The 25,565-nt window shown below is 49.5% G+C and overlaps 1 protein-coding gene across 6 annotated transcripts in view; it reads left to right on the forward strand.

Annotated features, from left to right (window-relative positions):
* Positions 1 to 4,007: 4,007 nt before the first annotated feature.
* PHACTR4 (phosphatase and actin regulator 4) overlaps positions 4,008 to 25,565 on the forward strand; it is a 68,898-nt gene continuing 47,340 nt past the window's right edge. For 2 of the 6 annotated variants that reach the window (XM_063355588.1, XM_063355587.1), the window contains exons 1-2: positions 4,034 to 4,073; positions 4,665 to 4,717. The gene's annotated coding sequence lies outside the window, so the exon portion shown is untranslated. Of the gene's footprint in view, positions 4,074 to 4,118; positions 4,190 to 4,664; positions 4,718 to 25,565 lie in introns of those variants that run through there. The other 4 variants (XM_063355585.1, XM_063355584.1, XM_063355589.1 and 1 more) reach the window with 4 other exon arrangements.

Here is a 25,565-nt window from a genome sequence, read left to right on the forward strand (position 1 = left end):
GTGCTGGGAAGGGCACGTCGCCCGGCGGTGGCTTCTCTGGCTGATAAAAACCGCTGTTCCTGGCTAAGACATTAGAGGAAGCTCCTTGCAAGCGCTGGCTTTGCCTTGCTAGCTCTCCAAGACGGGTTCTCTGGGATTTAGAGGCCCTGGAGGGAGCTGTCGGAGGAGGAAGGACAGGCACGGAGGAGCTGATGGATGTCCCTGGCCATTCCTGCTGGGACGGAGGGTGAGCTGGCAAGCGTCCCACCGCAGCGCCGGCGCGGCTGGAATCCGTGGGACCCCGCCACGAGCTGCTTTATCATCCCGGGTGTTTAAGAAGGGCGGTTTACGGCTTGACCCTCCCTCCTGGGTCAATCCCAGGCAAGGCTGCCTTTGGGTTTTGCTTTGGGGCGAGCGGGATGGTCATCATCATCCTCACCCCGTGCCGGTGCGGAGGCAGGAGAGCCATTTCCAGCCACCCCGGTGGCTTCTCCTTCCGTGGTTGAAACGGGAACCCCAACCGCGGCTGGAGGATGAGTCACGTTTCCCAGAGCCGGCTGCAGAAGAAGGGAATTAGACACATATATTCATGCGGAGGAAGGGAAGAGCGAGCTCTGGGCCTCTGGGCGTGTTTCCAGGGGGACTTAGCCAAAGCCGTGACACCGGGAGCCTGGGGTTTGTCACGGAGGAAGGTGACCCGTGCGTCGCGAGGGGGTGGTGGGAACTGGTGACCCCCCGCCCGGGTGATGGAGCCCGATGGGGAGAAGCCGCTGAGCATCAGCAACGCGCCCACACGCGCTGTGGGAAACCAGAGCCGTACTGGGAGCTGCGGGAGAGTGGCTGTGAGTGATTTTGGTTGTGGATCCCGACGTCGCCTGCTTTCTCCCGGCATCCCGGCGGTGCGTGATGCCGGCAGGCTGCCTGCCTGGCTCTGCTGGAGGCGCCGGGATGCTCCTCGGCTCTCTGGGCAGGGAGAGCTCACCCAAATCGGGGGGCAGGATGCTGCAGCCCCGCCGTCTCCTTGCCAGCATCCCGCAGCTGCTGGGAGCACTGGGATGACTTGAAAATAGCATCAGTGTCACCGGGAGAGTAAAAGCCGTGGTTTCCCGGCTCGGGAGACGGCCCTGGTGCAGTTTTCCCTGCAGAAATCCCTCACAGAGCCTTGAACATCCCAGGATTTATTTGCCGGAGAGCTGGAGGCCACCAATTAATGAGGCTGCGATGGAAATGTGGCACAGAGGAGCCCAGAGGTGGGGGCCAGGGGGCCTGGGGAAGGGGGGTTGGGGTTGTAGGGGATCAGGAATCCCTCGAACAAACCCACCCTGTCCAGGTAAGCGACCTGAGCGCCACAGCCCCCCAGGAACGCCGGGGTTTCGGGGGCCAGCTTTCCCTCACCGGGGTGCCAAGGGCTAAAGCCACCACCCGGGTGACCCAAGGAGCGGCATCTCAGGCTCCCCATCCCTCCTGCCGGGGCGTGGGGGGGGGCGAATTTGGTGCTGGCCGAGGCAGGGATGCCGCGGGGCCGGGAGATTTTGGGTGGTTTTGCAGTGATTTAGGGTTTGCATGGCGGTGCCAGGAGGTGGGGATGACGGTTGGGTGCCGCCGCAAACCCACAGGGTGCCCACCCCGGGAGGGGTCTTAACGCCAACGGGAACAAAGGGCTTTTGAGCCCCTCTTCAAGCACAGCAGCGGATAAAACCAACCTGTTTTATTATATAAATGTGAAGTTTTGCCTTAAGGGGATCTGACACTTGAACCATCCCTCTGGATGGACGTGGGGATCCACTAACGGGGGGGAGCTGAGCGAGACCGGCCCCCACCGGGGCTCCCCGGAGAGGATTTGGGGTTCGGCGTGGGAGGGCGCAGGGATGCAGGGGGGATGCAGGGGGGGGAGATGCTGCGGCGGGAGGGAGCGGTGTGGCCAGACAAATGGCACGGACGGACAGACAACCGCCTGCCGGGACTCGGGGGGTGGCAAATGAGCGGACAGCCGGGCTCGCCGGGCAGCGGGGTCTCGCTCGCGCCGTGGAGTCGGCATTAAGCTGTTGGCGAGGACCAGATTTTTGGGTTTTTTTCCCACTCTGGCAAGCGTTTCTGTAATCTAATGTGTTGCAGTGATTGAAAGCTTGAATATAAAAATTCATCCAAGGAAAACAGGGGTTTGGTGGTGTTCGAGCTTTCGCCGGACAGAATGGAAATTAAAAATATATATTAAAAAATATAAATAAATATCTATTCCCTTGTTTTGTTCAAGGATGTTAAACGCTCCCTCCCTCCAGCAGGTCAGATCTGAAGCCCCGTGTGTGCCCCAGGAGTGTTTTAATCCTGATTTTCTGCCCCTGGGCCAGCCGGTAGCCCCATAAAACCCCTCGCCCCGCGATTTAGGGCCATCGCCCAGCGGGGAAGGGAAGGGGCAGCGGGGTGCGGTGCCTCAGGGATGTACCGATGGCTCTGTCCCCTCGTCCCCTCATCCCTGGCTGGGCCCTGCTGCCCGAGAGCCCCTTTGGGGGTCGAGGATGTGTCACCCTGTTTCCCCAGGGGCTCCCCCACAAGCGGATTTGAACAATTAGAGAGTAAAATCTTCCCCCCACCAGTAATTAGACAGGCTGACGTGGAGGGCGGTGACAGTGTCACGTCCCTTCGGAGCCCCGTTGGGGTTGGGGTGCGGGGAGGGGAGGGGTCCTGCCCCAGCGCCCAGCCCCGGTGGGAGATGCCTTTTGCGAGGTTTTCTCTCCCCCATCGTCCCCGGCTCACCCCACACCTTGCCCCACTCCCCCCACTGTCCCCCAATACCCCCCCAGCACCTCATCGACACCCCGGCCCCAGCTTCCTCCAGCCCCCAGTCCCCCCGTGCGATGCCCGAATTGATGCCAAGTCCCCACCCGGCAGCTCCCTGTGTCCCAACTGCCCCCCCAGTGTCCCTTCCCCCCCACAGTACCCTGCTGTCCCACTGACCCCTAACCCCCCTGTCACCCCAAATCCCTCCATCTGCAGCACTACATGGCCCAAGACCCCCACCCCACAATACACCAATGCCCCAGATGACCCCAGTCCCCCCCCCAATAACCCCAGCACCCTCTTGGTCCCCAGATCCCCCCAGCCCCAAGTCCCCCAGCACCTGGATACAGACCCCAAATCCTCCTGTCCCCAAATCCTTCCTGTCCCCAAATGTTCCCCCCAGGGCACCCCATCACCCCCTGACCCCAAAGCCTCACCCCAAACCCCCCATCACCCCCTGCCCCAAACCCCCCAGCCCCCCCTCACCCACAGTCCCAAAGCTTCACCCCATCCCTCTCAGCACTCCATCACCCCCGCCCCAGCCCCCCTCGGCGCCCCCTACCCCAAACCCCCATCACCCCCTCGTCCCTTGACCCCAAAACCTAACCCCCCCGCACCCCCGCTCCAAATTCCCATGTCCTCCCTCACCCCAGATCCCCCCCAGCACCCCATCATCCCCCACCCCAAACGCCCACGACCCCCCCCTCACCCCTTGACCCCAAAGCCTCACCCCCACAGTCCCCTCACCCCCAAACCCAAAGCCTCACCCCAACCCCCCTGGCACCCTGGCACCCCCCACCCCAAACCCCAATGACCCCTGTCACCCTGGACCCCTAAGTCGCACCTGAACCCCCCCAAGACACCCCAGCATCCCTCACCCCAAATTCCCACAGCCCCCCCCACCCCAAACCCAAAGCCTCCCCCCAACCCCCCCCAGTACCCCCCACAACCCCTGTCAGCCTGTGACCCCAAAGCCTCACTCTAACCCCCCCACAGACCCCCACAACCCCTGTTGCCCCCCGACCCCAAAGCCTCAGCCCCCCCCACCAGCACCCCCACAGCTCCCCTCACCCCCAAACCCAAACCCTCACCCCAAACCCCCCCCGGCCCCCCCAGTCCATTCTGCGCCGAGGGGGCGTGGTCTGTCGCGGGAGGCGTGGCCTGCACCGGGGGCGTGGCCTATCACCAGGGGCGCGGCCCCCCCCGCGGGACGGACTACAACTCCCGGCATGCTCCCCGCCCCCCTTCCCACGGAGGCTTCCGGCGGGGCCGGCCCGGGAGCGGCGGAGGGAGCCGGCGGCGGAGGCGGGCGGCAGGTGAGGGCGGGCGGCCGGCCCTGCTGGGGGGTGGCCGGGCCGGGCCCGGTCCGACCCCTCTGCCCGGTGGCAGCGCTCCGGGCGGGGGGCGGTGTGAGGATGAGGGGCGGCGGGAGGTGAGAGGGGCCTGTGAGGGGTGGGAGAGGCCTGTGAGGGGCGAGCCCGTGGAGGGTCCCTGAGGGGAGGCGGGGGGGAGGACGGGGGCCGAAGGCCGTGCTCTCCTCACCGGGACCCCCGGAGGCTGGGGCTGTGCCGCCGGGCCGGGGGCTTCCTCGGCGGGGAAATCCCTCCGGGAGCCGGCTCGCCGTTCAAACTCTTGCTATAAAGTCGCTTTAAAACCCAAGCAGCGGCAGTTTCTCTGCGCTGCTCCCCTCTGAAGGGCTGTGACTAAAAGTCAAACCCGGTTTTCCGCCAGTGTTGCCGTCCTGGCGCTTTCTGTGGGAGCGCTTTCACCTTTCTTTCAAGTTCTTTCCGAGTCAGCCCCTTTGGTATTTCTTTGTTTGATCTGTTCTGGCTGAATGTTGGCTGAAATTTGAAACGTCCCCGCTGTGCTTTCTCCTTTAATTGTTCTTTCCTTCTGTTTGCGTGCAGATGAATTATTTACCTCTTTGCCTTTGCATTGGGTTGTGTTTGTCCAGGTGAAGGTAGGTGAGGGCTTGGTGCCCCTCTCTGGGGCTGAAGGTGCTGGGGGGGGGGAAAAAAGTGAGTGATGCGAGAAGGTGCTTAATGGAGGCTGAAACGAAGTAAAAAGCTGTTCTCAAATGTTAAGGTGTTTAAACGTTGCTTCTGCAAGCCTGGAAAGAGAACCGGGGATGCTTGTCATTGCTCCTCTAATAGATAAAGAAGCCTTGAGTTATATAGGAGTGAGTTTTAAACTTGAAGCTTGCCTTGGGAAAATATGAATATCAGCAAGTCCTGGGCAGAGCTGGGTTTGCTCGCGGTGGAGGGGGAATGATGAAGTTTTCTGTGGGCCGTTCTTGGTGGGTAAAGGATGGATTCAGCTGAATTAGCCTGATGTGCAGGTGTTATAGAAGGTGCACAGGAGTATAATTAAATTCGTCTGCTATGATTTCAGTATAAGTGCCGGTTGCTCTTCAAACGTACCGTTTAAATTAATCCGGATTACTTTTAAGAGTAGACAAGATCTAAAATTGTAACTTTAAATTGCTTCTCAAGTGAGAGTGTAAAAAGGGGGGAAATAGAGCCAAAAGGAGGTCACTTAGAGGGAGCCGTGTTGGCGCACAGTTATGCCAATTGAAGTTAATACCTTGGTGAAGGTGATGGTAAAAACCCCTTTTCCCGTTCAGAGTAGGTTTAAACTTGTTCTTCCCATCAGTGCTGGAAATGACTGCACTGCTCTGTCCTAAATTAGTGTGGTTTCAAGTGTGTCAGCTTGTACTTTCACAGGGCTTGCTTTGTTAGCGGATAATATCTCAAAGGGTGTTTTTTTGTAAGGAATGTTTCCTTTCTGGACTACCAAGAAATGGCTGGATGAGCTGTATCTGAGGCACAGAGCATCCTCGAGCCCTGGAGGATGGGGAGGGGGGAATCATTTTGGGAGTATGGGGCACTGTCAGAAACAAGGGGAATGTGATTGCATCCTTGTTTTCGTGCTGCTGGATCAGTAATCTGTGATTATACAGCCTTCTACTTCATTCAGTCACTGGTTAATTTGATTTCCAGTTTAATTTGATGACAGTTTTGAGAGCCAAATCACTTGTATTTAAACAAATGGCTTCTATTTTGATCAAATTTCATTGTGTTTGGCATGTGGTGGGGCATTATATGTATTAAAAATCGCTGAGACTGCAGTTCCTGCGGGTCTATTAGTTGCTGATGAATATTCAGTTACGAACTGTACAAAACCTGTGTCTGGCAGGGAGCGGGGGGGGGGGGGGCTTAAAGCAAAACCCACGCGATGCTGGAAGTTGCACCGATACTGGTTTTTTGTCACTGGTCTAAGTGATGCCATGCACAAGACAAGTCACAGATATCCTTGGGATCATCTGGGTCACCTCAAAACATGCTGATTTTTCAGGCAAAACCAGAACTTTGGGAGTACAAGGAAGCTGGTAGGGCTGTTGGGGGCAAAGATGTCATCTCGTTCTTGCTCCCATTAAAGGTGGGAGTGGGAGAAATACTCCATGTCGTTCAGAATCAGTTCCCTAATTTTGTTTAGTTGGGATTTTCTGCCATGTGGGGGTTTTTTTGTTTTCCTGGCGGGTTTGGAGCCCGTGGAAAACTAATGGATGTGTGACTGCGGCAGCGTCAGGCCTTGGCTTTGTGTCGAGGGGAAAAAAAAGCCCTTTCAGAGATCTATTTTTATCGTTTAATTAGTAGCTCTTGCTGACTTGTCAATGCTGCGGTGATAACTATTTCCAGTTCTTTTCTGCGCAGTGGGGTCACGCATTAGTCAGACAGCGAATGCACCAGCCAGCAGTCAGACCTTTGGCTGGGGGGTTTTAACTCCTTCCAAACTGTTCCCCCAAATCCCAGGGGGCAGATTCCAGGTGCGGAATCGGTGTATAGACGTACAGAATTCTGTGAATCTCAAGGTGATTTCCAAACGGTGACTGTCCTTACTTAATTTTTCTCTGCCTTAAGGACTTCCTGTATCTCCCAAGACACTGAGGAGTGGGGAGGTTGGTGTGGCTTCCTCATGGCTTGGGATCACCCGTAGACTGCAGATTTCCTGATTCTGGCTCTTATCTGCTGGTTTTGAACGACTCGGGTCAGTCTTTCAGGGTGGAAGGTGACTGTGAAAAACCTCTAGCGATGACTAATTATGCGTCGTTATTTATGCTCCTCGCAGATGGGGAATTGTGTTTTCCTGATGTCTAAGTGCCGAAGCCCTTAATCTATAGATACTGTTCTCGTGTTGCTGGTTCTATTGCTTGTGGTGTTGACTTGTTTTTGATTATCAGCTGTGCCGAGATGCGGAGGTGAGAGGCAGCTTTCGTCCCCAGCTACAGCCTGGTTGTCACACTATTTGAATTTCTTTGTTTACTGATGACTGTACGCTCTTTCCACGTTGCACTGGGGAAGGGATGGGGGAGGGAGGACTAATTATCTCCAGAGAGAGGCTTTTAATGCTATTAGTCAAAGGAACAGGCTTCATCTCGATACTGAATGAATTGTGTGAAATAACATGAAGCACCGGTGGCAAAGATACGAAAATTGAGAGCAGTCCAAATGATTTCTGTCTGCTGAAAACTGGAAATATATCTATTTTTTTCCCCAAGCGGTTGGCTAGCAGCAGCAATTGGAGGAGGGGGGAATGGGTAAACAGATTGTTAACTTTATTCTTTTGTGTTTGTGCTTTTGGCATGCTGATTACAAAACACGGTTCAGAATTGCTTACCTACCAGCTGCACAGCTAAGTTCAGAAGTCATGATGGGCAATGCATTATCACGAACTAATTAACCATGTCTGCTGAATGTCATGGGGCAAAATAAGGTGCATACTGATGAGGTCGGTTTGTGCAAGTCTGGCACTTCTCTAGCTCCTGCACTCAGCTCCTAGTCTGCTCCAGCTGCGGTGCCTTTTGAAACAGATTTGGTAAAGATCCTTGGACTTTGGTAAAGTCTAAAGGCACTTAAACTAGAGGGTTTGAACCTTTTCACTTTGCTGGCTCCAAAAGTACAAACCTCTTTGCAGACAATTGAGATTCTGGCAGCCAGGTTTTCCTTTAGTTAAGCAACCCGCAAAAGTGAACCCCTTGATTAGAGCTGTGTTGCCATAGACTTAGTTGTCTAAAATCCATCAAGATTAATCCCCACTATTGATTTTAAACCAGAGGCCGCCCCTTACAAGCTTCCTTCCTTGCCTTCCGCTTGCCTGCAGCAGGGCTGAATCTCTCTGAATGTGCCAGCCTTTCTCTCCTAAAGATAGTTAGCTTTTAAGGGTGCAAGCAAGAAAAACTTGGCCCGAGTCCTACTGAGAAGCTTTAATTTGTAAACTTGGAGCAAAGTCTAAGAGGCACTGTCTTGTTTGGTGTCTGCACAGCGTTTCAAGGCTCAGGGCGCTTGGTGTTACAAACACCATGGTGCGGAGGGTGTCTTAGCAAAAAAGGAGGCTATTGCTAGATGTGGCCATCAGGTAGGAGGTTTAGGATCACAAGCCGTGTCTCAGTGGGTTCACAGAGCCTTCTGCTTACAGAGGTGAAGTTTCCAGAGGTGCTTATGGACAGGGGAAACGCCAAAGGTCGTCGCCTCCGGAGAATTTGAGCTTTGAACAAAGCATGTAACTGCCTGAGCCAATTTTAAGGGGACTTTGGCATTAGCTGTACTCGCATGCCTTTGTGAAGGTTGTGTTCCCTGGTCTAATTCTTCTCTCCTACTTAAAGTCAAATCAGTGATGTTTCTGTCACCGACTAAATTCGCTGGAGTAATCGGCTGTTCTAGCAGCGCCTGCTGGAAGCATGATTCCTATCAATATTATTTCTGCCTTGGCAAGAGCTCCCCTGCAGATGCATAAAAGCACCGGTGGTGGTATGTTATTGATTACTCTCCTCTCCAGAGCTCTCTAAAAGTTTCTGCAGGTTTGGTGTGCTGCCAAGATCCGCAGGAGGTGGGTTTGCAGGTACAGCTATTACCAGCAAGCCTTCGTGTCCTAGTGCGGAAGACAGTTCGGTGGCTTTGCGCAGGGATAGAAATGGGGTCAAGAGGGTTTGGACTGGTCTTTGCTGGTTGAACAGGCTGCCTCAGGTTCTCTGGGAATGCCTTTTTTTTTTTTTTTTTTTTTTTTTTTAAAAGCTGCTTTGCTGCAATATTGACAGTGGAAATCTGGATGGACCCGCAGAATTTCAGTTGCTGATCTGTGCTCCTGTGTGGTGTGACCTTGTGCTGCCCAGGTTATCTTTATCCGCTGGGACCTAGAAGGAGGAGGATAATAATTACTGAAATAAGTGATAGGCTGTCTGATTTGTGCTAGCAAGGTTGGTCTTTTGTTGTTGGGGATATTAAGTCTAGTCTATCTGTTGCAAACCAGGTGTAATGGCAGAAGTAGGAAAAGGGCTGTTAAGTCCATTTGGGTTTGTTCCCCTGTAAAGGGTGTTTGTGTGATGCCAAAAGAGAAGAAATATTGAGACGCAAAGGCTTTTTCACGTACTTTTTTTTGATTAGCAGCAGGTGAGAAGTGGCTTGTCCCCTGTAGGGTCACTGAAGCTTCATTTACCTTGTGCTGAGAGTTAAATTAGTGCTTACATCCTGCTCCGAAGTTGATCTGTCTCCTGTTCTTCCTGGCTGTGGATCAGGGCCAGAGGTGAGCAAGGTCGTAGAATTTTTCATCTTGTACTTCCAAATCAATTTTTAACACAGACTCCCACAATTATCGACAGAAAAAACTGAGGTTGTGGGCATGTTTAAACATGATGTCTCTTGGCTCAGCTGCGCCTTTTTAGAGTAACATCAACCTTTGGGTGGAATTGTCAAATGAGTGCTGTCAGGCTCTCTTGGCTTGTGCTATTTTACAGCAGTTTTGGAATTAGCTGTGGCTTTAGGCCATCTGGCTCTTCTCTTACCTGTTCAGCACAAAGTGAAGACAGTTAATAGAGGGCCAGCGTTGGCAGAGCGGGGAAACTTGAGGAAAATTCGTACCTGCTAACTCAACCTGACACCTAACATTACAAGCAGTGGTTTTTGCTGTTGTTATTGTTCTGTTTCACTTGTCTCATAAATATTGGATTTTTTTTGTTTTTGCTGAATAAATAGAGTTTGCAGGGGGAAGTGCCTGGACTGGAAAACTTCACTTGTGCCTGGGCTGCTTGGTTGCCGATGCCTGAGTTCAGCCTGGCTTCTTCTGTACTTCACCCAGCGATGCTGTTACTGGGGAGCGTTAAGAAAGTATCCAGCATCTCTGGGGGGTGCTGGTGGGCTTACACAGAATGCATCTGGTGGAAAGAAATCAGGGAGTTTTCAAGATTAATTTATTAAGCAGGCTTTGTGCGGTGTCTAGAAGACGTTGCAGTGCGTGCAGTGGCATGCTGAAACCTGGGTGAACGCATCAGGCTTTGGAAAGCAGAACGAAGGAGCACTGCGAGACTGCTGGATCTCCAAAACCAATCTGACACTAGTGATTACATTAATCAGTACTATTTCTCATCTGCTTTTAGTTTCAAAACGAAGCCTTCAATCTGGATCCTAATGACTGGGTTCTGTCTACCTATCAAGTAGGCTGAGCACAGGGAAAATAAGGATGCTTGGGTGGACAGAAGGCTTAATTTAGCTCCCAGCTGCGTTCCTGCCGCGCTGTTTGATGTCAGGCAAGTCACTTTTTCCCTGTACCTGTCTCATCCTCTTGCCTGTCCTCTCTAAGATTACATGTGCTCAGCCAGGGCGTAGTCACGCTCGTGTTCATAGCTCGAGGGACGTGTTAATGCATTTCAGCCTTAAGGGCCATAATTAGCCGCCAGGTTATACTGGTCTAGGTCCCATCGTACTACGTGTTGTACGGTGTGTAGATGGGGCCTTTAGTAAACAGAATGTGAATAACAGGAGGAAGCATTTGTCTGAGTATGTTGGGCAAGTCCGGCAATGCAGATGGGTATTGCTGCTGTGCTCGGGTTGAATCAGCAGTGTTCAAGTACTTGTGTCTTAATTTGCACCACGTCCTACATTTTGTGAACGTGTAATTTGAAGTTTTAGCTCTGCATTATTTTTTTTTTTTAATTTGAATGTTTTTCCAGGTTTCGTGCTGGACTTTTCTCCCCATGTTTTCTGTGTTAAGTCCCTTTGCAGGGGAGGATTTTTCAGAGCTTTCCTAGTGTAATAAGAACAAGTTTGCCGTGATTCTTCAGTAAATTACTGCCGCTCTTGGAAAGTGGTATTTATAAAGCTGCTGTGTGACATTTCAGTGTGGAAAGGGAGGTGGGGGGAGAAACTAGGAAAAATACTCTTCTTTAATATGAAATTGTATAGGTGATGCTCATGCATGGAGAGAGCAGCAGTCTTTGCATAAACACTGGCTATATTAACATTTATAACTAGTAAATTTATGGATAATCTCTTCTTTTGGAGGATTTATTCTGATTTGAGAGCATTAGTCTCCGGGAAAATTAAACCTCTTTTAAATCCACTTTGTTCAGACTCTGGACTGGGGAACTGCTGGTAAGCCCTGCCATCTTCCCCCGGCTTTTCTGTGGGCTTGATTGGAAATGCAGTGCAGAGAGCTGCAGCTGGTCCGGAGGCACCTGGGGCTTGGTTTTAGGTGCTTTATCCAGTTGTGTCAAAATGGATTTGGAAACTCTTCTCTCTGTTCCTGTAATGAGTGCGTGCAGCTTTAAGCACTGCCAAAAAAATAAGAAAACACCTAACACCCCCCCCCACCCCCCCCAAGAAAAAGCCCCTAAAGCAAACAACCCAAAAGGTAAGACAGATTAAATGTTCATGGGAACTGGGAAAACTCTTAAAGCTGCTCGTCTGGACGATGCTGTGGTTTTGGGATGCTGGGCAAAAGTGTCTTCAGTGGCCGAAATGTCGGTGTGCCCGCTAGTGCTGGGCGCTTCCGTGATCGCCGAGGCGTACCTTCGTTTCAGATAGCTGATTCATGGCCCTGTGTGTTTAATCATAGTTTCTATAGCAGTGAAATCTCTAACGAGAGGGTGGAGTTCACTCTCAGTTCATCGTGGGTTTTACGTGAATATTATGGCCGATTTATTAATGTCTGCCGCTGATCAGAGTCATTTTTATAGGGGACTGATGTTGAAGGATATTCTGCATTTGTGGTGCATGTAATGAATACTGAAACAACTCTTTTTTTTTTTTAATAGTCGGTATGAGCATTTCTTTAGGTTTGTTTTTACTGTGCTGTGTGGCAGCCTTGCTAAGTAAATGCAGAGTAGGATTCCTTATGTTGGTGTGAGGTGTTTAGTTTACTACCTTTAGATTATCAGTTAAGATAGAAGAACCCAATCATATACGGGTGGATGGCGGTGAGTCCTCCTGCGGCTCTCCCACAAACCGTTCCCTCGGGGTTTAACATTATCTGTTGGCTCGTAAGTTCTCGGGATGCTCTTCACAACTGCGGTTTAATCCTGTCTTACCGAAAGCTCCAATTCTTAGGTATTTCCAAGGTGACTTTGCTGCAGGAAGCAATTCGAGCCTTCCTTCTTAATGCCAGTAGCAAGAGTTTTGATTTGCATGATCAAGATAATGCGGTGGATAGCGTTTCTTTGTGTATTTAAAGCTGCATGTCGTCTCGCTCTCGTGTCCTATAAAAATGAGGTGCATTCTTGAACTTAGAGCTTCAACAAAGCCTGGTGTGAAACTGGTGTTAGTGGTTGCTCTCGGGAAAGTGTGATGGCTCGTGCTGTCGTTTGCCTGCACCACTTGTCCATTCTCTCCATCCTTGCACCCCTTTCGAGCAAGAATGCTTTAAAAATAAATAAAGCTTTCTCCTCCAGAATTCTGGTTCTGCTGTGGCATGTGACTTGCTTGTGACAACGACGGCGGGTGAAATAGGAATCTGTTGGGAATGGGTTTGTATCTGCATTAAACAGAAGGAGAAGGTGTCTATTGCCAAGAGTCTGTCAGGGAGATGCTGGTTAAAAATCATTGTGTTTAACTTACCCTCTGCGGGCTTCACCGGCAGCAGGGTGACTTTTGCCCGTGTCCCCAAGATGAATCATGATTGGGGTTAAACCGCCGTTCAAAAACAGCCGGTAAAGCAGCTGAGAATGTGGTGCACGAGGGGCTGGGGTGGCACATGACAGCATGCGGCTCGGCTCCATCGGCGACGTTACTGTCACCCTCCGTGGTGATTAGCTCCGGCATTATTGTAGGTGTCCCTTGAAGTTGAGATCAGAGAAGCTTTGCCAGTTACATAGGAAGTTTGCAGGTAAAGTGGAGGTCCTGGATTATTTGCCTTTTCCCTTACAGTATCCAAGGCAGAAACACTTTGGTCCTTGCTTTCTGTCTGTAGTAGTTGGGACGTGAGATCTTCTATACCTGTGTTTATGGCACTTTGTCGCAGTTGCAGGCTCGAGTCTTAAATTCAGAGTCCCCACAGGCTGCCTTCAAAAAAGGATTACTTACTAGGAACTTGTGTTTCTGACGGCTGATGCTAACTGAGCTGAGCTGCCTTGCAATTGCTGTTTGACTGGGTTTGAAGTAGCCATTGTGGGGTGAAATGTTTGCTGTCTTTTCGCCGAGTGCCTGTCAAATAGTTTCATTCAGCGGGCTCAGCTTTTTAACAGATGGGATAGATTTTTGTGAGTCTGGGCAACCACAGCGATTGTTTTGCAAGGTGAGACGTTTCTGTTTTGACGGGCAGGAGAAATGATAATGTCGTGTGATTCATAAGATTCATAAGAGTCTTTGGTTTTTGGATTGGTGAACTTTTTTTTTTAAAGGCTATTAGCATTTTTCTTCAAAGAAGTCTGAGTTGAAAGCCGAAAGTTATGAGAAACATTTCCTGCGTGGTGCTGATAGGGTGGGTTCTGTGGATAGAGCTCCCAGTATGTTTGAACTGGGAGAACTGGTGCTTAGGTATGTGAGCCGCGCAGCATCGTGCTCACAAATTCTTCCCCTTGTGCTCGGGGTGCGGAGAGGGAGGATGCCATGGAGGGCAGTGCTGGGTGAGTGAGAGCTCTGCCTGTGTGCCGGTTGTTGCTGTACTGGCAGATCTGCTTCAGGTCTGCTGGGGAAATGATTAACCGCACCAGCATCCAGCCCTGCCAATAGCGCCCGGTATTTCCCATGGAGGCGTTCTGCGGATGGCCAGGTTTGCTAAACGACACATGGGGACCACAAGTACGGGGAGAAAGGCAAGAGATTTCAGTCTCTGGTGCTTGGCGTGCGTTGCAAAGCACTGCAGGAACAGCCTCTCGCACTGATTTTGCGTCTTGGCAAAGGCAGCGGCAAGTATCTGGTTGAATAATCAGCAGTCTCTGGTGGCCAGGAGCTCTGTTTGCAGAGTGCAGCCCGGCTCCTGCTGGGAACCCAGGTCTAGCCCAAATGCCTGCAGACCTGAGGGATTGCGCTGTTGAGGGCAGGTCCTGCCCGAGTGAGAAAAGCAGATCAGCTCCCACTTCAGCATTTTATTGCCTGCTCTCAGGGCTATTGCTTCCTCTGCAAAGGGGTTACTTCCTTCCTGTAACACGGTATTGAATGGGAGGAGGGTGTGCAGAAAAAGTGAAAATCTCTAGTTGTCTGTGGTGAGGACGGAGCCAATGCATTTTAAATTTAGTCACATTTACTGTTGCTATCCGGGGATATCTGGGGCAGGTGATGTGTCAGCTGGATGGCAGGACCTGTGATGCCAGTTGAGAGACACGCTCCCCAGAAGTCAGAGAAAGTGCCATGTGTGTGTTAGCGGATTGTGAGTTTAATTGGCCTAGTGTGAGTTTGAGCTGTTTTTGTGGCTGGAGGATTGCTGATTTATGTTGTGATCCCTTAACAAAACACTTCTTGTGGAGGCAGGCTCTGCCATTAGGCTTTGTGTCTCCGGCCGCTGGAGTACAAAGGCTTTGCTGGAAGTGGAGCGGGTTTTCTGTGCCTGTTGTGTCCATCTGTCTGCGCTGGCTGAGGGAGAGCTGGAATTTGGAAATGCTTTTAATTGTGCGGGGAGCAGGTGGCTTTCCATTGCATCGGTATACAATGAATTGTTTATTCCGGTGTAGATTGGGGTAGGGTTTTGTTGTTGTCTGTTGTTCCAAGAAAATGGGAGAAATGAGGGACAGAAGGGGTGGAACTGGTTGAACTGGAATTCCTGGGTCATTGGGTTGTGAACAGCAAGGTCCTGCTCCTTCCAAAACCTGGGGCTGGCAAATCCTGGCGCATTGGGATCTGTTGGCCTTTCAAGAGTTTTGCTCCTAAGTCGGAGGAGTTTAATAATAGTTTTGTAGCAGAGATCTCGTAAATATGAGTAAACAAGTCCTGTTTTGTCACAACATTAGATGCTCTGGGAGTATCTGTCATAGGTACTCGTGGCTTGGTGATCTAACTGGTTCAAACAGCATGGAAAGATAAGGATGGCACCTTCGTGTTTGCTGTGGAAAAAGGAATAGAGGAGTGGGCAGGATCTGATGATTCACGTCGGATTTTTCAAGCCTGCTTGTGGTGCTGGGAAGCCTGACTTGATGCCTTCCTAACCCAGTCTTACCCCTTCTCTGGCAGCAAACTGTGCTCTCCAGTGTGAGACCCCTCTTCTGGGTCGCAGCTGTGTCAACACCTAAAACTGCTCTCGCTGCTGAAGAAGGGGTCCTGTGTGTTCACTCCCTTCCCTTACACTCAAACAACTGTTTGTGGGCCATGTGACAAACAAATTGAGGAACTGAATTGGATTAAAACCAGCTGTTTCTGCACCAGGCTGGTTTCGACCGGGATCAGCTGCTGGGTGAGATTCCTGATGCCAGCAGAGAGGAGGGCAGCAGAGCTGCTCTGAGCGCTGCGAAGCGCCCGTCAGCTACGGCTTTCCTTGCCTTCCAAACTGAGGTATTTTGGGTTCAAGCGCAGTTGCTCTGGTCTGTGGTTGTGCCTGCGTGTCCTCACCTGGTGCTTGACACTGAATTGCTCCCTGGAGGAAGCTTTCAGGTTTAGGTGTTTCTCCAGTTTTGTTTTCAGTTCAAACTAACCCGAAAGAGCCAGGAGGCTGCAGGTATGGAAGAGCTCCACTGAACTCCACGGGGTCAGGATGGTTTGTCACTGCGGGGCTCTTCCTCATGCCTGTTAATTCTTGTGGGGAGCCTGTTCTTTGGCTCACACAGATGAATGCTTTCTCCTGAGAAAAAGCTCATTTTATCCCAGATGCACTACTGTTATATTTGTGCAAGACATCAGGGATATTGGGGTGCTTTGGTTCTTTTTGTGGTGTGCTCTCATTGCTGCAAAATACAGGCGTGCAACATAAAAACCTAATGTTTGTGCTGTGGTAAAAGCTACTCAAAGCTTGGCTCTGCAGCGAGATAGTTAATACCCAGAGCTAACCCAAGACTGAAGGCAAGTCTTAGTGATGGGAGGCAGCTGAGGAAATCAGGCACTTCATTCCTTTTGGCTGCTGAAGCTGGGATGGAGGTAGGAAAGTGTTACAGCTGAGTGATCTGAGCTAGTCCCCACTGCACAGCAGTTACAGCTCTGCCTTTCCCTGGAGCTCCCTGGCCCATCTGGAGGGACAGGAGAGGCTGCAGAGAAGGTGCAGTTAAAGGTTCCAGCAGATAAATTTACAGTGAAGCAAATGACTGAAGCTGGCAGAGCTCCTGCAGCTTTCTGCCTGCTCCATCCTCGCTGTTGGGATGCGAGAGTGCGAATCTGTTAGCTGCAGTCCCGGTGAAAGCTGCTGGAGGTTTGTGTTGGATTGGGTGTGGGTGTTTTTACAGCTCACTGCGTTCTGGGGTGGCTCTTTATTGCTGTTACGCCACTGTTGTGTATCTAAACACTGGTTTTTATGGACACCACCTTTGTGAATTGAAGTGTTCCTCAGATGGAGTCATTTAGGAAATGTCCCATTTATAGGCAAACCCCGAAGCTGGCTGATAAATACCCTCTGTGGCCTTCAAATGGATTACATCATCTGTCCAGCTTTGCCTTGTGTCAGAGGGGAAAAGGATACCTCTCAATTCTGAAGATTGCTGTGAGCATCATTAATTTAGAGTGAAGCTGGGTCAGGTTGGAACAAGCTTCAGTTCCTTCTTACATCAAAATAGCTATTCCTCAATACCCTTTCTATTGCAGAACTGAGTTCCCTTTTAAGCAACCTGTCCCCGTAGGTCAGTGTAATCTGCACAAACACTTCCTTTGGCCATCTTACTGCGAGGTGTCCTCCTAGAACGGCTGAGCTTGACATTTGGAAGTGAGAAGTGGTGGTGTGCTGGGAGTTTACATGCGACAAAGAAATCCCTCTGTGCAGGGATGGAGCTCTTTATCTCGCCTGGCAGAGGTATGCAGTGAATATGGGCCCTTGCCTGTGTGCTGAGCCACCGTGTACGTGCTGGAGGTGACTGTCAGCAGTGAGTGACAAAGTGGTGGGTTTTGTTCCTTAGAAGGTCGTGTTGTGCTGGAGTAGGGATGGAGAGGGCTTGCCGTGGATGCATCTAACAGGGTGAAGTGCTGAATGTGAGTGGGTATGTGTTGTGCAGTCTCTCTGTGGCTAACGACATCTCCTTGGAAGCAGGGGCCACGCCGAAAAATCTTTCTCCTCCTTAAAATGGAGTATTTGGAATATTTCGTCACCTGCTACCTTCTGTAAGAACTGAACCAAGGCGTGTTTCGCATGACTGATGCCAGCTTTCGTTTAAAACAAGTGGTCCTGCTGTAGGTAAGGATACAGTCCTAACAGGATTTCAGCATATTTTTACATTTCCAGAGACGCTGTCAGCTTATACGTGTGGCTGCCCGATGCTTCTAACTCCTGAGGCTTATTCAGAGCTACCTTTGAAGTCTTAAAAGCCTTAGCAAAGTGCTTTTTGTTTATATGGCTCGATATGGATTTAGGTCCTGCTAGTGTTAACACTTTTTCTTAATATACCTTTTGCCTATTGCATTTTCTAAGTGATCACGTTCTCCTTCAATTTCACTCCTTTTCAGCTCTTTTTGTTGCTCTGATATAGTTAAGTCCATGCCCAGAGACCTTCTTGTTTAAAATTTGCTGGGAGTGCTGGCGTGGGTGGAGGGAACGGGGGGTTTGTAACCATTCCTCACCCTGGCACCTATCAAAAGGTCTTGTTTGCTGAGCAAACCAGCAGTTTCAGGCTTGTCGATAGCTGTGCTTGGGAGTGTGGGGGGGGGTCACGGAGCGCGTTAACGAACCTGCTCTGATGTCCAAGGACACAGCAGTTGAACAGAACTGAAAGGCTGAATCTGGCGTACAAGAGAGGTCACCAGAAAGTCGTAGCCTACAGTTCAAGCTGCTCATTTTTTAAGCATTTTTTCCTTATTAGATTTTAATTCTCTTCTGAAGCTTCTAACAGGCTCTTTCTGGTGTTGGGCTTCTATTATATCAGCTTGTGAGGTGGATATAATTCTTGCTTAGCTCTTAGATGGGTTTATTCAAGGTGACCTGGCAAACCACTCAGGTGTGCTGGTTCCTGAGGCAGGGCTGTGAGCCGCTGGATGTACCCCGAGCGCTCCTCTCCGAGGCATGTCCCATGTGGGAGACCCTCTGCTTGTGAACTGGGAGCTCACCAGGCCAGGTATGCACACCAGAGAGCCAGCTCCAGAGAGCTTCCAGTGAATACACCCCCTCTGAAGGCATTTCCCCAGCTAGCAGCTTCTGTGTGATGGAAACGTGTTTGAGACGCTCGATGCTTTCTCCTTCTGTGTCCTGTCTCATCACTGATCTGCTGGCTGCTGTTGAAATTGATTCCTCTTGTTTAATTTTGCACAGTAGGTAGAAGAGCAGTTTTCACTGTGTTGGCTTTCTTGGATCAGATCAGCTTTAGAGAGCTGGAGCCCCTCTGCTGTGAGGACAGGCTGAGAGTTGGTGGAGAGAAGGCTCCAGGGAGACCTTCAAGCCCCTTCCAGTCCCTAAAGGGGCTCCAGGAAAGCTGGGGAGGGACTCTGGAGCAGGGAGGGGAGCCATGGGACCAGGGGGAATGGTTTTACACTGCAAGAGGGGAGATTTAGATGAGATCTTGGGAAGAAATTCTTGGCTGTGAGGGCGGTGAGCCCCTGGCCCAGGTTGCCCAGAGAAGCTGTGGCTGCCCCATCCCTGGAGGGGTTCAAGGCCAGGTTGGCCGGGGCTTGGAGCAACCTGGGCTGGTGGGAGGTGTCCCTGCCCAGGGCAGGGGGTGGCACTGGGTGGGCTTTAAGGTCCCTTCCAACCCAAACCGTTCTGTGATTCTATGAACTTGCCCGCCTGCCTGCAGGGTGTGATGTGAGATTTACTTGTTCAGTTGGGTGTTTTTCTAGCCATTGTTACGGTTGAAGGTCCTTTTGTGGCCGAAAAGACTCGGTGATAGTTTGTTGAGCTCTTAATGCAGCTAAATGTGTTGGCTGCAAATTGAAATAACTGAATTGAGAGTTAGTAGAGTAGCAATGAGAGAATGAAAGAGGGCTGAAAAAAAAAAAGAATTCCTGTTGATGGAGTTTCAGGAGATCACCACTGCCTTTTGGGGCACTGTGTCAGTCCAAAACCTCCAACAGGCCTGAAATAGCAGCGGCCGTGAGTGAATTAGCAATGGTATTGGTCTGTGGTATTTATTCCTTCCCCTTTGGAAGAGCCTTAAGAAAGGCACAACTTTCCCTTCGGATTAAGACCCAACTTGGGGCATGTTAGGTCAGATTGCTGTAGTAAGCACCATCCTCGTGCGAAGGGTGTTGCTGCTTCATAAACTTCGTGCACAGCAATGAGAACTACAAATAATTATTTTTTTTTTTTTTTTAGAGGAAATGTTCTTGTTCAGAAACTTTATGGGCTTATTTTCACGGTGGGATGCCTTGCTGCCTGTACTTGTGTTGTAAAGAGTTTGCCAGATCAGTAGTGGGAATTAATTTCTCTGTTTTCTTAGTTATGGCTGGGGCACCTTTTTATTAAAGCTGCGGAACACAAGAAGAATAAATTGCCCGGGGAGGGTTTCTTTAAGGAAATTCGATATCTTAATCAGAAGTAATTAGAAATTACTGTAATGAGACTGTGAAGAAAAAAATAAGGCTTCAACTGAACTACAAAATCTACCTGAATTTCTTAGTGTTTGACAAAATCTGAATTAAAAAAAATGAAATTTAAGGCTGCTGTAGATGCAGTGACGTGATTCCAGAGCATCCGTTCAGAAAGAGCTTTAGTTTTAAATAGCTGTGTCCAGTTAACATATGTTGACTCTGTACTTGAAGCTGATAAAGACACCTACACAGCACAGGTTTCCTGTATTTCGTGGTGTTTTTTTTTTTCAAGTGGGAACATTGCGTTGCCTTTCAGTATGCGATTTGATTAGAGGTGCCTGGTTTATGTACTCGAATGTGCACCGGTGAAAGCACGGGGGTTTAATCAGATTGCACGTACCCTGCGGGGTGTTTATCCCAGGAAGGAAGGAACGCGCGAGGTGCTTTGGGAAAGACCCATATGGCGGGACTGCAAATCCAGCTACTGCCTCGACCGCTGCTGGCTTTTTCGGAGTTCAGGTGAGCTTCTCGACAGATTCCTTTTAACGCTTTGATAGTGGCTAAACTCATTCCTGTCGTCTCTTAAAAAGAGGCAAAAAGAGATGCTTTGCAAACTGGTTTTGCGGTGGCTGAGCCCAAGAGCGGCCTCATTTCGGTGAGGAAACGGTGGTTGCAAATGAAATCATCTATCGAGTCATAATTACGGGGGCATTACCACAGCACTGCAATCTCTCCTCGGCTACTTTGTTTTCATTGAAAGTTTGACGAAAATGGAAACCGCGAAACTAAGGCAAAGTTGGGTTTGTATTTTACCCCAGAAGCCAGAGGGAAATAAGTAACCCTATTATTATGCGCCTTTAGGGTGCGTGGTATGGCGCAGTGCAGACGCAGGTTATATAGAGCCCAGATGATATGTGCAACCCACTCCTCAACTGCGCGTCTTAATGGTAGGTCGAGGCTGGAGGCTTTTGTTGCTGATAAATCCAAACGAGCTCATTCTCGTGCTTCGTGGCAGGCAGCTCCAAGCAGAAGGCTGAGTTTGTGTTTTCAGTAGCATCCCTCAGGTTAAAAATGGATTTTGGTCAATAGATGCCGGGTTTTTCTTGGGAGGTGCTGTTGGGTTGTAGAAGTGGCTTTTGCTGCTTCAAAAGCTGTAGGCTTTCTCCGGAACGGAAAAGCTTTTTCACGAAATCAAGAGCTGTATTTAGTGCTGAGACCTAATGAACGTGATGATTATCTCTCATTAGTCTTTTGTGGCGGAGGTGTGAGATTCTTCATTGGTCTCTGCGAATTCAAAAAGGGCGGAAAATCGTTAAAACTGGGGGCAAAAAAATTGAATTTCTTATGTACAGTCAAACGCAAGCCAGCAGGTGTATTTATTTACATCGTGAAGTTGCCATCATGAGCCTGATTTTTGGATTTTAGCTTCAGAGAAGCTGTCTCGTGCTTTCAGGCCGTTGCAGTTTCTTCACCCTGGAGTCCGTAATCCTCTCCCTTCTAATTGTGCCCATGGATAGAGTTGGTCAGAGGTTTTTAGAGTAAATTGAAATTCCCTGCGAGGTGTGGTACGAGAACAAACTGTTGTATGAGCAGGTATGTAGTGATCACAAAGGCGTTTTTAATTTCTGACAGGCCCCATTGTACTGAAATCAGTTGTGCAGAAAGACACGGTGGAAACGTGCCAGTTCCAGAGTTGGAACAAGTGTGGTGCTGCTGGGACTGGGATTTCACGGGCCCTGTGAGTAGCTTTTGGAAGGGAGACCCGCAGCCCTGTGTCTACCATGTTTTCTCCCTTAAAAAAAGATGGGGTTAGTATTTCTGTGGCAATGCAACAAACTGGGAAAGATCTAGGTGAAGATGAATCCTTTCATCGGTGGCCTGCATTTAGGGTGGTTTAAGGCAGTCAGATTTTTGGGTTTGAATCTTAGATGCTCGTTGTTTAATATGGTGTGTGTTGTTTTATAGTCTTTAGGGGAGAGAAAAAAAAAAAGGCATCTCAAGACTTTCTGTTCTTAACATTCACAGGTCTGAGGACCAGGAACCACACTCCTGAATGCTTTCCCTTTACGCTAGTATAACCCTCTCTGAAAGGTGAATTGGACTCTAGGCATTTCCCGGTCTCCTGCGTGCTTCCTATTACTGCGCTAATTAATTTATACAGCCCTTGCTCTGGTGCAGAGGCTGGGCTGTGGGCTAGGTTTGCCGAGGCGCAGCTGGTATTTTCGTAGCTGGTGAGGGACGCTCGGCTGCTGCGGTGGCTCCAGCAGCAATAACGGTATTCCTAATCTGGGATTTATGCGGTCAAGAATTCAGTTTGTCACCTCCTGCTTTTTGGAAAGAGGGAGAAATAGAAAGTACAGCTTAGATTTTGGGCAAATGAACTCTGCACTTCAAATGCTCATTGGTTTTTGCTTGCAGTATCCTGAAGCAGGTGCAGGTGGAACTGGTTCATTTTCTTAAGTCCCACCGTGCAAAGATGAATTTGGGTACTTGGATAACTGGGATCCTGCGTGGAAACCACTTTACAAATACATCAGTTCTTTTCTTCTCTCCTTTTGGTGTGCCCAGACTTCTCTGGGTAATAGCAAAATGTGTGAATTGTGTTCTTCAGTATTAAGAATTTATTAACACTCACGGTTTGGGGGTTTGTATGTCTTGATAGGTTAAGTAGCGTGTTTTAGTTTTGTGGATGTCCAGAACATCTTTAATATCCTGGGTTTAATTATATCAAGCTTGCTCTTCTGGCTTTTTTAAAATTTTAGCCCTGGGTTGCTTGTAATTCTCATCTCTGATCTCCAAATGGGCTATTTTGTTTGTTCTGTGTTATAATTAAATGTACATCATCCTCTCTTGAAAAGATGTCTGCAGTAGAAGTGTTTTGCAGCTGCGGTGGGGAGCTTTGAGCGTTCTGGTTCAAGTGTTAGGTGTTGAACCTTCTTGCTGAGCCAAGCTGAAGTCACGTCTTCTCCGAAACTTTTCCAAGCTGAAACCTGCATTGCTAAACGTTGGGCAGACAGCTCATGAAACGGAGTTTTGAGAGGATGGGGCACTAAATACCAGCTGCAAACAGACGTGTGGTAACCTGCAGGTGATGAGTCCGTCTGTCAAGCCTTCCAGGGAAAAACTTCCACCTCTCCTCAACAGTAGAGGTAAATCTAAAGTTTTACAGCCTCGCTGTCCGTCAGGAATCCAGAGGGTAAATAGCCTCTTGTTCTCGGGTGACTTAAGACTTCTGTCTTTTGGGAGGTTGATCAAGGAGTAGCCATGCCTTGCCACCTCCCTTTGGATGCTCTTATTCCTGTGTCGTCTTCCACGATAATAAAAAGAGCATCTGCCCCCTGCACAAATCAGCCATTCTGCTTTAATTTTTACCCTCTGCTTTTAGCGGGAAGATAATTTTGGCAGAGGCAAGCCCTTCAGCCGCTTCAAGGACAGCGAGCAGGGAGGTTGGTTTGCTGTATTCGTACTGCAGGGTTTTTTTTCCCCCCCTGCGTGCATCCATACCACCGGAGTGGCTGATCAGCTGCCAAAAGGTCTGGAGGCGAATTATAAGTGTTTACCCTACTGATAGCTGAACAGAAATAGCATTTGTCACTGGGAGCTGGCTTGGAAGTCATGTTGTGTTCATCTCTGTGCCATGCTTCTCTATAGGCTGCTGGCTTTTGTTTAAGGTTTGGTAAATATGGCTCATTCAGTGAACTGAAGCACCTGGGAGGAGCTATAATGGCTTTTTTGAGACTTTGTATGGTTTGTTTCAAGTAGAAGAATGAAAAAAATTTGCTGTGTTTGTCTTGTTGGCTGAGTGAGGTGTCCAGGTGCTGCTGTGGGAGTCCTGTACAAGGCAGCGGTTTCGAAGAAATGGAGGATTGCGAGGTTTCATTTGGTTTTGAATTGCTTTACAAAGGATGTTAATCCCCTCTTGAAGAGGGGGAAACTGAGGCACAGACAGACAAAGGGCCTTATCCAGAGTGGAACGTGCTGGTCAGTAGCAGAGCTGCGAGTGAAGGTGAGTCTGGAATGGTTCAACGTTCCGCACAGCGCGTCGATGAGTATTTTTAAGGCTTACTTTGCACAAGTGATGAAAACACCCGCTCGCCTACCACATCTCGCAGCTCCCTTCCCTTTCCAGTTCCTCTCTGGTAATGTTATATTACTGTGCCACCCACAGGCAGCTACCGCGCTGCTGAAAAATATTTGCCGTTTGCATGGGGAGCCGGTTATCAAATGTTAAATCTGTGACGAAAAGCCGCCGGTTTCGTTTGCTGTAATATCAACTGTATTTAGATTTCTCAAACCTAGTTATTCTAGTTAAATTGCATTTATAGTCATTATACTATTTTCTGATTTTTTTTTTTCCACAAAACCTTTTCCTTGTGCTGAGCAGCTGCTGCGTTCCTGCTCGAAGGCATTGCTTTCCAACAAGCGAAGAAACGCAAGCCGTGTTCCCGTTTGGAGTGTTGGGATCCTCGTGAAGGGAGGAAAACTGCAGGGCTGTTAATTACCGGTGCACCCCGTTCATTGACGCATTGCCGGATGAGGCTGGGAGAACGACTTGGTTTCATCTGTGTCTTTTTATTGAAGGCGGGGGGAAATAACTCTGATTTATCTCCAGGATGTGCAGGAGTTGACCTCTCCATTGCTCTGGGCGCGATTAGCGCAGAACAAACTGGGTCAGCAGAGGCTGCTTGGAGGATTTTGAAACCAGCATACCCGTTTGTAGGGAATGATATCCAAAACACGTATCCAAAGGACATGAGCAAACCAAGGGTTTTAGGTGGAGTCGGTTGGTTGTTAGATGAAGTCAGAAAAACAGACACGCTTTTTGGCATCTGCTGATCCGCCGAAGGGCTTGCGCGTCTCTCTTCCCCTCTGTACTGCTCAGTCCCACACGAGGTTAACTCTCCCGTCACACCTTGTCTTGTAATTTATAGTAGGGCATCGGGCATGGTTGATTTGTTTAGGTTTTTTAAGAATTTCCCTTGTGATATTTAAACTCTGGTCTGTGCACCCGTGCTAGAAGCTGCCCCTTGGGAGAGCTGTTCTGTGCTGTTGAGTTATTCTGCTTTGTAGGACAGAATTTTAATATTGTTTACTGTGCTCTTAATCTTATGACTGGCAGATAAATTGAGTTACTTTAGCCCTTCCTCTGGGGACCTCATGGGGCTTCATGGACAGCATACCCAGAGCATTAGGTGGAGTTATCTCAGCTTTGCAAAAATCCGCTCATCTGGCTTCCCGGAATGAGTAATTGATTGGTGAGAGAATAAAATGCTGATTTTTTTTTTTTTAATATTTTTTTTAATTGCATTTATAAAAAGGGCTGGACAGACAGATCTGGTGGTGCGGTTGGGAAGTTTGTGCTGGGAGCCCAGCCTTTCGGAAACACCTGCAGCTGGGCTTGGCTCAACCATTTGAGTAAAGGTTGGAAGCCAGGGATGAAGACTCAGAATCTCCCTGGATACCCTGTGTGATGAAGAACAGGCTGCTCGGTGCCTGGCCTCGGTCTCCCAGCTGGCCTTATTGTTGTAACTCTTGTTATTCTTGTTATAACTTTTTCTTGTTATAACTGTGAGCTCTCGCAGGCAGGAGAGTCCCTCACGAGGCTCATCTGGTCCAGCGGGGACCGGCTCCGGATTTGGGCTTCTGGGTGCTGCTGGAGTAATATAATTTTTAAAAGGGTGTAAAGCCAAAGGAGTGAACGAGCATAATTAATTATAATATATTCATTTATCGACAGTTAGTAGCACCATATTAGGTCGAAATAAAATATCTTCTGGGAGGCTGTCAAGTGATTTTGGTTTCCTTTCATGGGTATGTCGCTTGAGCGCTCGGAAGCGGTCTGTATTAATGCAGGACCTTGTTCCTCAGGCTGCTGAGCGTTTGTTAACGCTTCCCTTTCCCCTCCCTCTCCCTCCAACCGACGGGTAGAGTTCAAGACTGTTCTAAGAACATCCTTTC

The sequence above is a fragment of the Chroicocephalus ridibundus genome, chromosome 19, assembly GCF_963924245.1.
Source record: "Chroicocephalus ridibundus chromosome 19, bChrRid1.1, whole genome shotgun sequence".
In the NCBI taxonomy this organism is placed as follows: domain Eukaryota; kingdom Metazoa; phylum Chordata; class Aves; order Charadriiformes; family Laridae; genus Chroicocephalus; species Chroicocephalus ridibundus.